The 16,404-nt window shown below is 44.9% G+C and overlaps 1 protein-coding gene across 2 annotated transcripts in view; it reads left to right on the top strand.

Annotated features, from left to right (window-relative positions):
* The window catches only part of COBL (cordon-bleu WH2 repeat protein), a 277,905-nt gene that overhangs the window by 37,283 nt on the left and 224,218 nt on the right, over positions 1-16,404 (top strand). Inside the window, exon 2 of one of the 2 annotated variants that reach the window (XM_046669175.1) lies at positions 283-478. The exons of the other annotated variant lie outside the window; for it this stretch is intronic. The gene's annotated coding sequence lies outside the window, so the exon portion shown is untranslated. The remainder of the gene's footprint in view (positions 1-282; positions 479-16,404) is intronic. 2 annotated transcript variants of the gene reach the window in all.

Raw genomic sequence — 16,404 nt, 5'->3', positions numbered from 1 at the left:
GGTGTTTCCTAGGAAAAAGAACAGGGCTGACTGCTGTTGAAGAGTCAATAAGATGATAAAGCCTTCTTTATTGAAACAAAACCCACAAAGCCCTAGCTGGGCAGATTAGAGGAAAAAGAAAATAGAAGTGGGGAGACCTGGAGCTACAAAATGTAGTTAGGCTTCAAAAACACTCTCCTCAGAACAAGTGGAGATGGTTGCTTTTTATTTCTTGCTATGAGGTAACAGCTAGAAGGAATTTCTGACCCCCTGGATGATTGTTTTTACCTTTGTCCCGGCCAGGTGGTGATGCCTGAGGGAGTCACAGAGCTCCCAGCTGGTGGAGGAGCACGTGGCTGGTGAGGGGCCTCCTTCTCCCAGGGCCTTGGTCCTGGCAGCCTGGGCCCCCAGATCTTTTATAAGTTTCCTGAGTAACTAATGGGTAACTGATAGCTGAGGACATCTCTTCCCCGCCGTGGCATCTCCCAGGCCTTTTTTGGTAAGCTACTCCTGGATTTGCGGGACACTTTCTGTTTTTTTCTAGGCCTTTCCTTGCATAAAGGCACATCTCATTTCCCTGGTGGAGCCTCGCTGCCCTGCCCACCCTCCCCACAGCTCTGCTCTGGAAAGTGGGATGGCTAGTGGGCATGGTGCCACTGGGGCCAGAACTCTGGAGCAGCCTGGCCTGTTGGATGTGGCTTGTGGACACGGGGATTCCCAAACAAACTAAAAAAAATTCTCATTGTGAAAAGGGAATTCTGAACCTGGACCCTGAGAACTTTCTTCAGTTTCACCCAGTGTTACTGGTAGAGAGAGAAACAAATAGTAGGTTCAAGGGAATTTGTGTTCAAGATTTGGATACAAGTTTAGCTTTGTTCTGGCATCTTCCCAATGTCCCACAAGCCTTGTCCTACAGCTAGGGCAGTCCCGGATCTTGGGCAAACCTGGACCTTCTCTCATTGTTCCACTGTGGTGTCTCCCTGGTGCTCTCATGCATCTGGAGTGGAATAAACATTTTGTTGTCCCACGTGCTTCTTCTCTCCACCTGTCCTGGATCCTTTTCCCTTCTCTTCATTCTTGCCTGCATCACTTCTCACTGCTCTGTCACTCAAGAAGCTGGAGGTTCAGGCAGTAAAGAGTTTAATTACGCAGCCAGATTATTTTTACTTTAATGTGAATATTGGTGTTTCCCATTTTGGGCAAAAGCAGTCTATATAAAAATGCAGACCTGAAAATCAAGTCAAATTATTTGTGTTAGAGAGTAATTTTTTCTAATAAAAGTATCTCAGAAGTCCCTTGAAAACCTGATGTTAGAGTGGCAGCCGTGACCATGGACAAAGAGGGACATACTGAAAGTTCTTTCAAAAGTGTAGTCGAAGGGCCATGGCCAACTGCAGGATGTGGGGACAACAAGGAACAGTTGAAAAAGAGCGTTACTCTTTGCCTGGGAGATAGGATGGTGATGATACTATGGTAAGAGAAGTGTGTTTGGGAAGGAAGATGTTGAAATAAGGTGTGAGTCTGAGGTCCTGTTGTGCGTGTGGGCAGGTGTGCAGCAGCCCGAGAAGGTGCACAACTGGCGATGGGGCCCTAAACAGGGGAAAAGGAGATGCCCTGGCCTGAGGCACAGACTGGGAGAAATTGTGAAGGAGGCAGTATTAGAAGCTGAGATATCATGAATCAAGGGGAAGAGTACAGGTGAGGGACGGGAAGAGAAGAGGGTCAAGAACCAACGACTGAGGAAGATTGCACTTGGATGAGGGGGGTCGAATTGCTATAGCTGGAGTTGGCATCACCGGAGAAGAGAGTACTGAGTCCGTGAACCAGGGTGGGTCAGTGACACTTTTAAATATAAACACCTAAAATAAGTTTTATGAGGTGTTTGAATTCTAAAACTAATGAAGTGTTTAAGTATTTTTGGAATTGTATTTGATTATTAAAATATTTAGTCAAGTTAACTATTTTCAAGTAGGTAGAAATTAGTTTATCTCTTTGGCAAAACTTATAATTCATTTTTAGATCTTGACTTTAAATATCAGATAATTCAGGCCACTATAAATATGCCATGAATGTAGCCACCCAGTGCCTTGGGAGGCAAGAGCTGCCTGTGGAGGCTAATTCCTCAACTAAAAGCAGAAGCCAGCGTCAGAAGGCCAGTCAGCCTGAGTACCTGGCTCCCTGTTCTCTAGGATAGTTTCTCAGGAATGTCACTACAGATATGGGGTTTTTTTTGTAAATGGGGTATTTTAAATGGTGGTACTTGTTTGTATTGCCCCAAATACTTTTGTGACAAGCTAGAATGCACGTTCAAAATTCACAACATGTATAGCTTTGTGTTCTGACGTTGCTTTACAATTGTGTGTGATTTGACTTTTATTCCGAGTAAAAAATACTGTTGTTTGCGGTGTTGTTTGCTGCTGTGTTCCACAGATGAGTGTTCAGACACGGAGAGGGGGAGAGATGACTGAACCAGCCGCCAGATCAAGTTGTGTGATGTCTTCCTCTAACTGCATTCAGTGGCGGTCCTGAGATCCCTGTTGGGGTCCCAGCCCACCGGCTTGCCTTGGGCTTTAGTTCAGACGTGTGGAGACTCCCAAAGTGCAGGCTTTGGGATGAAAACTTCAGAAGCATCATTTGAGTGGATGCCTCAGGCCCTGTTTGTCCAAATCACTTGTTTGAGCCCTTCGCTTGTTTGAGTATTCAGATGTCACAATTTCACTGATGTTTAGGACGCGGAATGGAACTTTGGATCAGTCGCTTTCCTGAGTGTGTTAATTCTCAATAATCTGAATTTTTATTTTTAAGCTTCCAAGTTTAAATGAATTTTTTTCTTGCATAGCCCATGGTGAAGTGTTAAATAGCAAAAGTATTTACAATTTTTGTAATTGTAAATATTTTTTACTTCTGGCTTCTCTGGAGTTGGAATGACAGAGGGATCTGGATGCTGTCACAGAGACGGGCTGCCTGGGGTTGAACATACCTCGTATGAGCTCTGAGACCTGGTCAAGCTTCATCATCTTCACAAGGGGGATAAAATCCACCCTGCTGGAAACAGCTGTCTGTGAAACAACAGGGAGTGTGGGGGTCAGCATATGATGGTGAAAACCGTCTACTGGACAGGAGTGAGATTCATGGTTGCTCACTTCACTGAATGAGTTAGTTAAAAAGGTTAAATGTTTTAAAAATATGCTTTTTCATGTATTTTGCAATCTTTAGATAGAGGGACACACCCAGAACTCATTATCAATGGTTTTCAGTTTCAGATTCTCTAAAATCCAGTAAGAACTTAAAAAGAATTTTGGTAAAATCTGATCGCTAACCATCTGGGTACTGATAAATTATATTTTTCCTCCTCAGTCTTTTTCAGTTGCCTCTCTGTCACCTAAGCAACTTTAGGTGATTGATTTTTTTACTTTTATTTTTTGATTGATTATTTTTAGCCACTCACTTTGTTTTCCTTAAACATTTAACTTAGGTTTCATGAAAATAATCATATTCTTTCTCTTTCCACTGTAAAATTTTATCTAAATAACATGATTAAAACAGGTATTGCTGGCATAAATGGTTTTGGAGTAACCGAGCCGCCTCTTAGAAGAATATCCCCAAACTAGTGGGAACTGTGGTCGTCTGACTGGCTGGAGAGCAGCCCACCAGCTCCAAGCATCAATCGATCCCTGTGTTCACAGGAAGAGTTGAGAAGAGTGTGAAATGAAGCACTGCACCCAGGGAGTGAGGTTGTAAAGGTGGAGGGTCCGGGTCCAGGAGGGCCCTGTGCGCCCTCCAGAGGCTTTTGGATTTTGTCCTACAGATTGGGAGTCAGCACGCTTTTCTGTGCAGGGCCAGCTAGCAAATATTTTCAGGTTTGCGGGCCATGTGTCTCTGTGGGGACCACTGAACTCTGCGATTGTATGGTGAAAGCAGCCTTAGACGTATGTGGCTGGGTGCCCATAAGGCTTTGTTTATGGAGACTGAAATTTGAATTTCATGTAACATTACATAGCATGAAATTTTCTTCCTTCACTTTTTTTCTCCCAACCATTTTAAAATTTTCAGAACCATTCAGCTGCTGGCTGTACAAAAACACAGTGGTCAAGAGTTTGTTGACCCCTGGGACAGACTGTCCCTGTCTTCTACAGCACAAAGTTGAGCCAGAGAAAACAAGATCAGATGCACTGTTTACGCCTAGTTTTAGAGCATTTATTCCTGGACATCTTAATTTTAGTCCATCCTTTCTACCTACCTGAATTTAAGTATTACAGAAAGTAGGTTGAGGTTATTGAGTAGATCAGACCTAGATTAAAGGATGTTCTTCCATCTTCTTGGCACTTGCTTCCCCATTGCTGGCTCACACCAGTGGTTCTCAAAGTCTGCTCGGCATCGTCCAGGATGCTTTTTAAATATTCAAAAATCAGAATCTACTAGGGAATGCATTTCTCGGAAGACTTCCCGGTGGTTCTGTTATACGCCAGAGCTGACCCCAGAACGGACATGAACCAGATCTGATGGTCACCCCATCAGGGGTCCTGAAGTTGCACTTTGCATGGCCTAGAGAGAATGAATAGGAGTAGGTTGATGCTGAGGAGGCCTGTCCAGGTTCCTTAGCTAGTGAGCTCCTATAGTATCTCTATAAAAATAATTAAATCTATCAAAAATTATTAACATTTCAGTACCATGTCTTGAAAACACACATACATACCTGCAGATTTCTCAAATCTGGTATTCTGGTGTTTTATTTTTTCTTTAAGTTGAACAATAGAATGTGTTTTAGGCAAATAGAAATATTGAGTAAATTGCCATCCAATCAATATTGATGAGAAAGACCTTTGAGTCCCTCAGATCGCCGCTTATGCAACTTTTGTTTCTCTATTTATTCTTTCCCCGACTGGCAGCTGTTTTCTCTAGAAATATTCTCCTATTAAACTCTGGTCTCACAATAGAATCTGACGCTGGTCATTAAATTTATATCAGTGTGTTATTTCTCCCAGGAATACTTGTGTTTGCGTTATCTCCATCCAGTGAAAAGCATTGTCTCTTTTAAAAATGAGTCAAAGGTAAGCAAGCCGGATATTTTTGTCTTCTGCCAAAATGCACCCTGCGTTCTCTGACCCTCTCGCCCCACGGGACTCCTGAGAAGAGGGCCTGGCACGTATGTAGCAGGCACATAAGAGATCTGTGAATGAATGAGCGTATTGAGGAAGCTCAGGACTCTAACCAAGAATTTGCGTCTTTGGAGGAAATCCTGTTTTGAAGTCTTTCTTGAACGGAACTATTGCTATTCACCACCTCAGAGCCGGTGCTGGCTCTGAGTTTTGCAATATTTGGGCTGCATAAAGAAATCTTTCTAGAGTAAATGTTTTCTCTTCCCCTCTTCTTAAAAGAGTGCATTTTATTTTGCTCCATCTGAGCCATATGTGCTCAGACGGGTGTCCAGAGCCAGCTACTGTCCACAGGTTGTGCTTGGCAAAAAGTGTTTCTGAGACAACACAGGTGCTTTAAAACCTGTCTGTTTCAGAACGTATATAAATAGACTTCAGCAGGAAATGTGCGTGTTGGAGACTTTTTGGATCCTCTCTATTTTTCTAATTTGCTGACTTGATTAAGTCCAGATGGAGAGGAGGAGAGGCTGCGCACAAAGGGGGCTTCTAACGAGCTCCTGTCTGTGTGTGTACAGCTGTCAGCTAGCTTAGGATTTTCTTTGGTGCTTATGCCTGCCACATCCTCAGTCGATGTGACAGAGCATACCTTGTTTCTTGACCAAAGATTCTTTGATGGGCAGGGTTGGTATTGACTGTGAACATCAATTTCTCTAATTGAAGCTGTAAACGAACTAATAGCGTCTATAAAGAAACCATAAACTACTCTTTCCCTTTCCTGACTGGCTTTCACAAAATCAAGGATTATTATGGTGAGCGGAAGTCACAGTTGCATTTGCCTTGGTTTTAGATGAGTCTTATCTGTTCTCCTGGGGGAAATGTCGAAAGAGCAGAGCAGGGCTCTGGGGAAGGAGCGGCCTGTGCTGCCACGTGCAGGCGTGCAGCCTCAGGCAGGTTCTGATGCACCGTCCTCATCTGCAGATGTGCTTCAGTTTTCTGGCCTGACTGATCAGACAAGGGACCCCATGCAGTGGCTACATCTTGTTGCTTGTCACTACGGAGCCCAACGTGACAATCTGTGGCCTCCCTTCAGTGCCACACATCTCTCTTCTCCTTTCCTGGGGTCACTGATGTCTGACATGACTTAGGATCCAATTGCTGTGAGAATAAAATCTTCTTCCTTCTACCCCCATGGGTCCTTGGAGAGATGGTAGCTTTATAGGACCTGCCTGAAGTGCACAGAGTAATTAGCTTGTCACAGAGCTGTAGGCAGCTGGGGACCTGCTGTCTTATATCTGCTCCTCTCCTTTCCACCTCACTCCATTCACCCTTCCTCTTGCTTCCCTGGGATAAACTCAAGCTCTGTTTTCAGGGAACCTGATTAAGACACCCGTGTTCTTAATTCCTCATCTGTAAAAAGAGATTATGATATACGTGCTTTGTAGAACCATGTAGATCAAATTATTTAAGTATATATAACAACTCGCACAGAGTGAATGCTTAATAACTTGGGGCTATTATTATTAATACTTCTTATCGTTATGTGAAAGTGTGACCGGAAAGACTATTTTTGAGGGGGAGTGTAAGTTCTGCATGCTCAGCTGTTACGGGCTTATAGTGGTACACTCAGTGAGGGAGTTTGTAAATTCAGAGGGCCCTGCTCCTGCAGAGGTGCTGTCTCCCACAGTGAATGATTACCATGCTGCAGGATATGCTTGCTGCATTCTCTTTTTAGAGAAATCACTAGAGTTGTTGATGCTGCATTCTTCCATTCCTGGCTCCATAACACTCATTTGGAGTAGGATCCCTGTTACATGTAGTTTGCCCTCCTGGAGGGATGAGGGGAAAGCTTCCTTGTTGAGGATGGGCAGGAATGGTATCCCAGGTGACTCTGGGTACCAAGAATATCAGCACTAGATATCCTGCCCTCTTGGGAGGGAAAGGAAGAAAGTGGCCAGGACATCATCCTTCTACCAATAACATCAGAGCACCAAGTGTTCACTTGATTCTTTCTTTCTTTTTGCTGAGGAAGATTTGCACTGAGCTAAAGATTAGCGCTAACATCCATGCCAATCTTCCTCTATTTTGTATATGGATCACCACCACAGCATGGCTGACAAGTGGTGTAGCTCAACACCCAGGATCTGAACCTGTGAACCCGGGCTGGTGAAATGGAGAGCATTGAACTTAACCACTACTCCATGAGGCTGGCCCCTCACTTGCTAATTTCTTATGTGATTGGTCTCCAAAGCAGAGGTGTGTGTCCCAGTGTAAGAATAGTGGCAGATGGAGGTTTTTAAAAAGTGAGAAGGTATCTGGGACACTTTCTGGCCTTATTACAAGCCCCTCTGGAAATCTTGACCATTGTACAATTTTAAATGCTTTTTATTTGTAATCATGTATCATATTATCAGCTTAGCTGCATAATAAACCATGAGTTAAAAAAAGTAAGAAGCAAGGGCTGGCCCATGGCGTAGTGGTTGAGTTCAGCATGCTCTGCTTCAGTGGCCAGGGTTTGTGGGTTCAGATCCAGGCGCAGACCTACACCACTCATCAGCCATGTTCTAGTGATGACCCACATATAAAAAAACTAGAGGAAGATTGGCACAGATGTTAGCTCATGGCATATCTTCCTCAGCAAAAAAAAAGAAAGAAAAGAAAAGAAAAAGAAAAGAAAGAGGTCCTGATATTGAGATATAAGTTAAGGAAAAGTGGGGCTCATTTTCCAAATTTGCCTTATGATTCTCCTCCTGAGACAGCTAAGTTGTGTATCTGAATAAAAATGGCATGTCTCTTAGTCTAAGTGTCCATAGGACTTCAAAAAACACATTAGAAACTACATATGTTCTGGTGTCCTAAAATCTCTTCATTCTTTCCTTTCATGGGGAATAGGGACTGTCCTTTCACACACCACGTTATTGGTGCACAAGCACTTGCAAGTAGCAGCCCAAAAAGCCATTTCTCACATTGTCATTTAAAATAGGTCAGTTGATCTTTAAAGAAAAAAAGTCAAACATCCAGTTTATAAGAGCAGCTTTTGCCTATAATACATAAATTTCAGTCTACATTTTCCTATGTGTTTTGTTTTTATATAGAAAATGAAATAATTTATCACTTTGTAGTTCATTTGCCCACATATGAGGGGATTTCTAACACAAAAGTCAAGATTGTCTTTGTAGCTAATGGATATTCTTAACTATCATGTTAAATGATTCCCAAGGGGACTTGCAAATTAGATATTATATGTAATCCCCTTATGAAATGTTGGGAGTCAAAAAAAAGGTTGGGAAACATTCCATACACTGCGCCACATTCGGCCCTGACTTTTGTTGTAAACTCAGAGGTGTGGTGCCACATGCAGTGGAAATCACCCCCTGGCTGCTTTTTTGGTATGTGCTGGTGGATGCACAGTTTCTCACATGGTCAAACACCTGCCAATCCATGTGGACAGTCAGCCCGCGTGACTTCCAATTCCTGAATAGAAGGCAGGAGCCCGAGCTGCGGAGGGGGCATCACAGATAGGCCACCCGCTGATAGAGCTCCCTGCACCCGCCTCCCCTCTGGGCACTTCGGGATCTGCGCATGCCAGGCTTCTCCTCCATGGAGATCCCGGGGCAGCTTTGGCTGAGTCGCCTTCTCTTCCCGACTCCGTCTCCTCCTTCTCTCCTCTGAGCACATGTGCATTTAGGATCTTTGGGCTGAGGTATGTTCTGTTTCCACAGCTGGAAAGCAACCTGCTTCACCTCCACCAGCATGGTGCACAGGGAAACTCTCACCTTGGCCTGTCACCATCCAGCCACTGCCTGGTGATCCTTCCACTCTGATCCTCCAGGCTGCCAGCTGTGTTTGCCACCCTGCCCTGGGGTTTCCCTGTTGGCATGCCCAGTGCCCTGGGGTTGGCAGCTGGGGGAGCAGCCCCACTCTGGGGCTCTCTGGGCCCCAGTTTGTCTAGTCTCCTTTGTTTATAGAACTGCTTAACCCTTCATCCCTCGTGCCTATGCCTTTGAAGTGGGGGTGCAGACACTACTGGCCTTGGAAAACCACCGTGAGGCTGAAACAGAGGGGTGTGTGACTGTCAAAGGCCCGGGAAAGTAGAAAGAAGGGTAAGAAATTCCTCTGAGGCTCCACTTTGTGGATGAACCATGCCTGGATTTCTTGAGCGGGGCATTAGAAGTGCTGCCATTAGTTGTTGAGCATTGGGCCAGTGTCACATGCCTTTGCAGGAGGACTTCGGATTAGAAACAAAAGCTGTGATTGACCTGCAGACGACAGAGAGGCCTTCTGTGCATCCTGGGACTGGAAGGAAAATGAGACTTGACTTCTAGGGCCTCTTCAATCTGCACCATGAAAAAGAACATTTACTCATGGAACATTTAATGCATTTATATATATGAAATTTAATTTCTCACACACGTACATATCTGTCTGTCTGTCTGTCTATCTATCTGCCTACCAGAGAGAACAGTATAATGGACCCTCCTTATACTGTTCAACAGGGCATATTTTCTTTCACACTATATCCCATTCACTCTCTACCCCAACTAGGGTGTTTTGATGTTACCAAATTAATGTACAATTAAAAGCATTTGGTTCATTTTGCTTCAGGCTTTAGGGACTTTTTTAAGAATTATATTATGTTTAGCAGTTATGTAAAACAGTTTCCTTTACACAGAGCATCCTCACTCTTTTGTCCAGCTGCATAGTACTCCGTCATAGTTTATTTAAACAGCTTTCCAGTGGTGGGTGTTTGAGTTGTTTCTGCTGTTACTGTGATGAATAGATCCCCTTGGAATGGCCTTGGGTGCAGGCCATTGATCCAGTGATTCTGAGAGTCTGGGGAAGCTGCGATTCAGATCTGAAAAGCATCTCATGATGGTGAGGCTCAAGACAGACCTTACTCCATCCCTTACTAGTTAGGTTGTCTTTTGACAGTTACTGAATTTCAGTCTCAGTTTTAGCTTTTATAAAAATGGGGGTAATAGCACCTCCCTTGTGGGCTGTCATGAGAGTTTAATGAGACACAATGTTCAAGTGCCCACCACGGGCGCTTACTCATAGTTAGCATTCCACAAGTATTAGTTATCAGCATTCCACAGATATTAGTTGTCTCCTTTCCCCTGTTTGAAGTTTGAAATAAGGGTAATGCTCCTTGTGTCAAACTGCTCTCTGCATAGGGAATCATTATGAAATGTTTGGTAGTTGCCAAAAAAGTTTCAGTGACATTAGGATTGTGTCACCATCAGCAATACAATCCAACCAAACCAGTCCAGCCAGTTCTCTCTCCTAGTCTGCCCAGTCAGCCCTTGAACTTGCAGGCAGGCTGGCTGGAAGGGAAACCAGTTAGCCCTACACCCACACCTGGGGAATCCCTTTACCCTCGCAGGTGCTGGCGTTTCAGCTGCGAGCACCAAGGCGTGGGCCCCACAGTTTGCCGCTAAAGTGGGGACCTCAGCTGCTGTGTGGAAAAGACATTTAGATTAGTTTACCTACCAAAAAAAAGGTGTTCTTGTCCATGAAGAAGTTACAGATGCCATTATAAACATATTTTCCTAGCTTGTTTTTGTCATCAGCTCCTTCATGCTCAATCCCTAAACCTCCAAATAGTAAGTATGCAAAAGTCTTGGCCGCCTGACTCATTTGAGATCCTGTTTAGGGTGGCCAATGTGGCCTGTCCTGTGGGGCGCAGGCCTCACCATCCTGTGTGGATCTGCAGCAGACAAGGATCCAAGCTGGAGTTGGAGGGACCTTGGAGATCAACTCTGTGCCCCTCCTCTTGTGGCCCAGGTAGTGAAGTGACATAATGGGCATGGCACAGCATTCGGGACAGCTGGGACACCTTGATGGGTGATAAGGCCCAGGTGCAAGATCTTGCTGGGAGAGGAAGGCGTTGATGGGCAAACTGAGCTCTCAGACCCGGCTGTCCTCAGCCTCCACCCCATCTGCTTCCTGGGGCCTGGATGGACATGGGGGCTCCTGTGTGGCTGCCGTCTTCTCCTTCCTCTCTGTCCTGCCTTGGTTCCAGTTCAGGCCCTTGTCAGCACTGTCCTGGTGTCCTGAAATGCAATTCTTATTTCCTTGCCTTGAGCCTCAGACTTTTCTCATCCACTCTCATGCTGCTGCCAAAATTAATATTTGAAACGTACCCATCGGACCTTTTATCCTCCTGCTTAAAAAAACAATTGATTTGCTCCCTGTTTCTACGACAGTGCAGCCCCAAGTGTAGCAGCCTGCAAGGTCCGGGCTTTGGGCAGACCCCAGACCTCAGGGAGTCAGGGCTGCTGGCCTGCCCAGCCTGTGGCTCCGGGAGCCAGGTCGGGGCGCTCTGCTGGTCCTCTTCCCCAGGAGGGACGGCTTCTTATCCATCCTGTGTCCCACGATGCGCCACTCGGCAGGACAGGATTCCCTGTCACTCTGTATCGTGTTAGCACAAGTATGTCTGAGTGTACGTTCATCGCTTAAATAATTTGCTTTTTTGTTTTCAGACTTGTGTTGGGGGTGAGGAAGAGGAGAGTGTGGGTCCCGCTTGTGTGCTGGTGCACAGGCCCAGCCGCCTCCATGCTTGCCCTGGTCCTGGTCCCTCCAGAGCGCTCGTCCCAGCCCTTCATGACCAAGCCTTTGCGCCGTTGTCTCAGACTGCCTGCTCTTTCCTGTATGCCCCACCTGGTGACACTGTCCCTCAGGCCCTGTTTCACCGGCTCTCTCCTCAGTGTGTGACCAAATGACTCCTTCTTCCAGCAGTGTCCTCTGCGGGTCTCCTTGGACCAGGACTCCCTCTCTGTTTTCCTGCCTTCTTTCTGTTTCTTCTCAGACTCCTTTGAAAGGTCCTTTCTTCTACCCACACCTTAAATGTTGGGGTGTCCCCAGGTCTCCTCTGCCTCTTGCGTCTCCTCCCATGCTGGACAGTTCCCCCGGGGGATGCTCCTGTTAGAAAAGGTGCTGTGCAGTCAGATGTGCAGAGAGCCCACTCTGCTCTCTGGCTCACCGCTGGCAGTGCCTCTAGGGTTAGTGTTCTTACGACTTCGGTGGGCTCCCCTCCATCGCCATCTGTAGCTCCATCCCATCACCTCTCCCCTGAGAAGCTCTGGACTTCCTTTTCCAAGACCTCTCCAAATGGATGCCACACAGGAGCTTCCAACTCTCCGTACCGCAAACTGGACTTCTGTTCCACCCTCTCAGTCCTTCAGTGTGCGCCTCAACTTGGTGAATGGGACCCTGCCATCCTTCCTGTCAAGCAAGGGGGAAGTGTGTAAGTCATCTTGAATTCCTTTATTAACTCGCCACAGCAACTCTTCCACCTAAGTATTTTGTCACGCTGACATTTTCTTAGTTCAGACGGAACCAGCATTGGTATTTTTGACTTTTGCAGTAATTTCCTAACTCTAGTCTCATCTTCCTTCATTCATTTAATAGATATTTATTGTGGATATATTATTCACCAGTGTTTTATACCTGGGAATATAGCCATTAATATGATAAATAAACCAATACATTATATTCCAGTGGGAGTGGTAGATAGTAAATACTTAAACAGGTAATATAATTTCAGGAATGATAGCTGAGATGAGTAATGAGTTGTTAAGGGTTGCTGTTTTGGATCCGCTGTCAGGAAAACTTCCTTGTTGTTTTATTGTGCATAGGCCTCAATGAAGATAGGAGTGAGCCATGCCAGGGTGTGGGGCAGCACATGCAAATGTCTTGGGCTGGGGCTGAACAAGGCATGCATGTGGAGTGAGAAGGCAGTCGATGTGGCTGGAATAGGCAAGCTTTGGGGAGAGTGGTGGGAGGTGAGGTAGGAGAGCCAGGCAGTGTGAAAGTGGGTGTGAATCTTTTCTAAAGTTTATGGGATGCCCTTAGAAGGTCCTCAGCAAAGGCAGAATGTGAACTAAACGTACTCTCCTCCCACCTCCAGGGAATTGTGCAAGCGCCATCCTGTTACTGCCCTGCCTGGAGCCCTCTTTGGGTTTCCTGTGACCTCTGAGATCATGTCCAGGCTATTGTACCTGGTGTCTGTGCCCTTTCCACCTCTGCCCCACACACACTGTCAGCCCTTAGCCTGACGTCCCTGCCATCCCAGTTCTTCATGCCCCCAGGTCTTTCATGTCTTCTCCTCTTAGCAGGTACCCTTCCCTCTGCTTGACACTTCTCTGTCACTTAGCTCAGCCTGCCCCTTCCTCCTCAGGCAGAGCAGCTGATCCTCTTCTCTTGAGCTTCAAGAGCATTTTATGTGAGTCTTTATCATAGCACAGGTGTGTCATCTCATAGGTGTTTTTCTGTCTCTGTTTCCCAACAGCAGTGGACTGGTGCCAGGAAGGGACCATGTCATCCTCACTTGGCGATATCCAGACTCTGTCTCAGAGCCTGACCCACAGAAGACAAACAATAAATGCCCTTTGAATAAAGAAGAGAATAAAGATTAGACAATCTTTTTCCCTTTTCAATGCAAATCTTAGGTGTTATACAGTTCTAGAAATAAAATGTACAAGAGCCATTTTATAATTTGTTTCAGATGTTTAAATAAGCTATATGGTTTTAACTGTTAAAGAATTGTACTCTTTTAAGTAATAACATGATCCCTTTATTTAGTATAGTACGTTGTCACTATCTTCATTAGTTAAGTAACAATAGTGACTAAAAGTGTTGTTCCTACTTATAAATGAATACTTTTCAAAAAGTGCTATCTTATTTGCAGGAAAAGTAATTTCAAAAATGACCAATAAGTTCATTATGTGGCAGGTAAATAAATAATGCATTTCCTTTGTTGTAATGAAAACACAATATCCTGAGAGCTTAGCTTTAAAGTTTAATTTCGTTAATCAAAATGTTTCTCATTGATTATTGATACTGACTGACAAGCTTCTCTTAAGGAATAGAGGGAGAGATTTAATCAGATTTGAGCAAATTTTTAGTACTTTTCTTAATGTATCTGTTTTTCTTCAGATTAAATTATTTTGCTAAACATTAAAGTGGCTCTAGTTTCTTTGCTTTCATATTTTGGGTGATTAATGTCAAATATTAGTAATATTTTTAGAAAACATAGTTTTAACTGAAATATGTCTATATACATTGTATAGATATGTGTACATTTTATAGATTTATCTGTAATAAACCTAGAGTAAATTACTTGTTCTCAAATGAAAGCGAGTTCAACAGAAATATTGTTTATATCTACCTTTCTTGTATAGAATAAACCTTCGTATATTGCTTAACAGTATTCTGAATAGACCAAAATCCCTATTTTATAAAACATTGTTGGTGCTGTGGAGGTGCCATCTTTTATCCTCAATCAAGACAAACCAGAAGAGAGTTGCATATTTGACTGCGTTGTTTGGGCTCTGAATAGGATCGAGCCTTGCTTTGGTGTCGTAGAATCGGTTTATTGAGAAGAGAAGCAGCTGTTGGAAAGCTGTTATGGTGTATTTGGCTTTTCAGCATGTCATTAGGTACATAATTCACTACTTAACACTGTTTCCTCACCCTGAGGGCCTGAAGACAAGTGGTGCTCTGGGTCACCGACTTCTTTTATCTTAGGACATGGGAACTTGGCATCTGGCTCTGCTTCTCATCTTTGCTAGGACCACTGGGGAGCTCAGAGCCTTGGCTTGCTGCTGTGGGAGCTGAAAGGTTTGCAGTAGCATGTACTGAACTTACCCTTGTTTAGGTTCTGTTCTCCTGGGCTTCCTCAATCCCTCTTAAAATCTTGTCTGTTATATACAATATAATGAATGAATAGGTAAATCTATAAAGGAAAGCTTAACTCTGCTCTGGTCCTGTATGTAAAACCCCATGTCTAAGAAAAGCGATAATCATTCACTTTAAATAACTTAGGGAAACAGGATGTCAGAGAGGAAATATTTTCGAGTTAAATGATTCAGTGAAGTAATGAATCTTCTCATTAGGACACCTATTGTCGTCTTACCAGTTGGTGACCTTCATCAAATCTCACAGCTTCTCTGAGCTTTCATTTCCCCGCTGGTACATGGTGATGGTGATACTGGCCTTACCCCCTGATGAGGGCATTGTGAGTAAGGAACACACTCGAAATTATCTGTATGCCGGAAGGAGTGCATGTGGGTCTCATTGAGATGATTAAAAGTGAGTACTGATGCCAAGTGATGCTGCTGCTAGTGGGCCAGCTCCCATGGTTTCTTTTCCATGGGAGTCTAACCTCTAAGTGAAAATGCAGAAGCATGTTGGTGTGGTCACTGCCTTTCCATCCCATTCTAAAATTGGATACTGCCCGCCAGTCATTGTGTATACTGAAAGGCCCAAACAGTGGGCTTTTTCTGACACACAAAGGCTTGCTTGTGGTACTGAGAGTTAGCTTTCAAAAGATCCTGAGAAAAGTATGACTGGAGTGGGGCTCCTGCAGGGAATGTCACGGCCGGACCTTTTGTGCCTCAGCCTCAGCCCTTTGGTTCACTCGAGTATATGTAGATGGAGAATGTTAATTCGTTCTTAGTCACGTAAAAAGTACCCAGGGTGGTTCAAAGGGGGAGTCAGTCAATTTAAATGACCAGAGTCTTAGGCGCGCTGCCTGGAACACTCCCGCCTTTGTGCTTGGGTCCGACTGGACAGCTGCCACTACTGTGCAAGATGAAGTCCCAGCGTCTCAGCTAAGCTGCATAGCTTTCCAGAGCACATTGCAAAAATCCTTTCAATTGTGGGTGTGTCAGAGCAAGGAGTAAAAATAGCCACCAGACTCTTGGTAGAGAGATGGCTACATGCCAGCCTTGGGGTCCAGGCCACTGGTTGTCCAGATACTTCTCTGTCTACACAATGTGGGCTTCTCACGCTCTGCAGGAGCTCAGGGGACAGAGCAGGGACCATGGAACCACGGCTGGTCAACTGTGTGACCTTGGCTGAGTGAGGTAACCTCCCAGGGCCCAGGGGATGAGTCCGCCCACCTTTATATGTGGTTGTCAGAATTTCATGAGATTACATGCCCTGAGTGCCTGGCTCACGGCAGGCTAGGACTCACTGTGAGTCCTGTTCTCTCCACCCTGGGACCGGTGGACCCTTTGTCCTTGCCAGTAGGAAGTAGGACTCAGCAGGGGGATTTTCCCTACTCAAGCCACCAGTCGTTTCTTAGAACATGCTCATTCTTGATTGTTCTCTTCCATGGGTGAGCCCATGTGTGGCCAAACTTCTGACCATGTTACTCCAACCTCTCAGAAATGAAGACCTTCCTCCACGTGGATCAACGTAGCGTGTGGGTGAAATAAATGAGGCCCTAGGGGGTGCTATTTATTATTATTTCTTTAGTCAGTAATAACTTGGTAAAGAGGAGATTCAGGAAAGGCCACAGCGTCGCTGCTTGACTCTTTTCCCAGAG

The sequence above is a fragment of the Equus quagga genome, chromosome 8 (assembly GCF_021613505.1).
Source record: "Equus quagga isolate Etosha38 chromosome 8, UCLA_HA_Equagga_1.0, whole genome shotgun sequence".
Taxonomy (NCBI): Eukaryota; Metazoa; Chordata; class Mammalia; order Perissodactyla; family Equidae; genus Equus; species Equus quagga.
The sequence above is the reverse complement of the archived record's forward strand: the minus strand, read 5'-3'. Positions and strand labels throughout refer to the sequence as shown.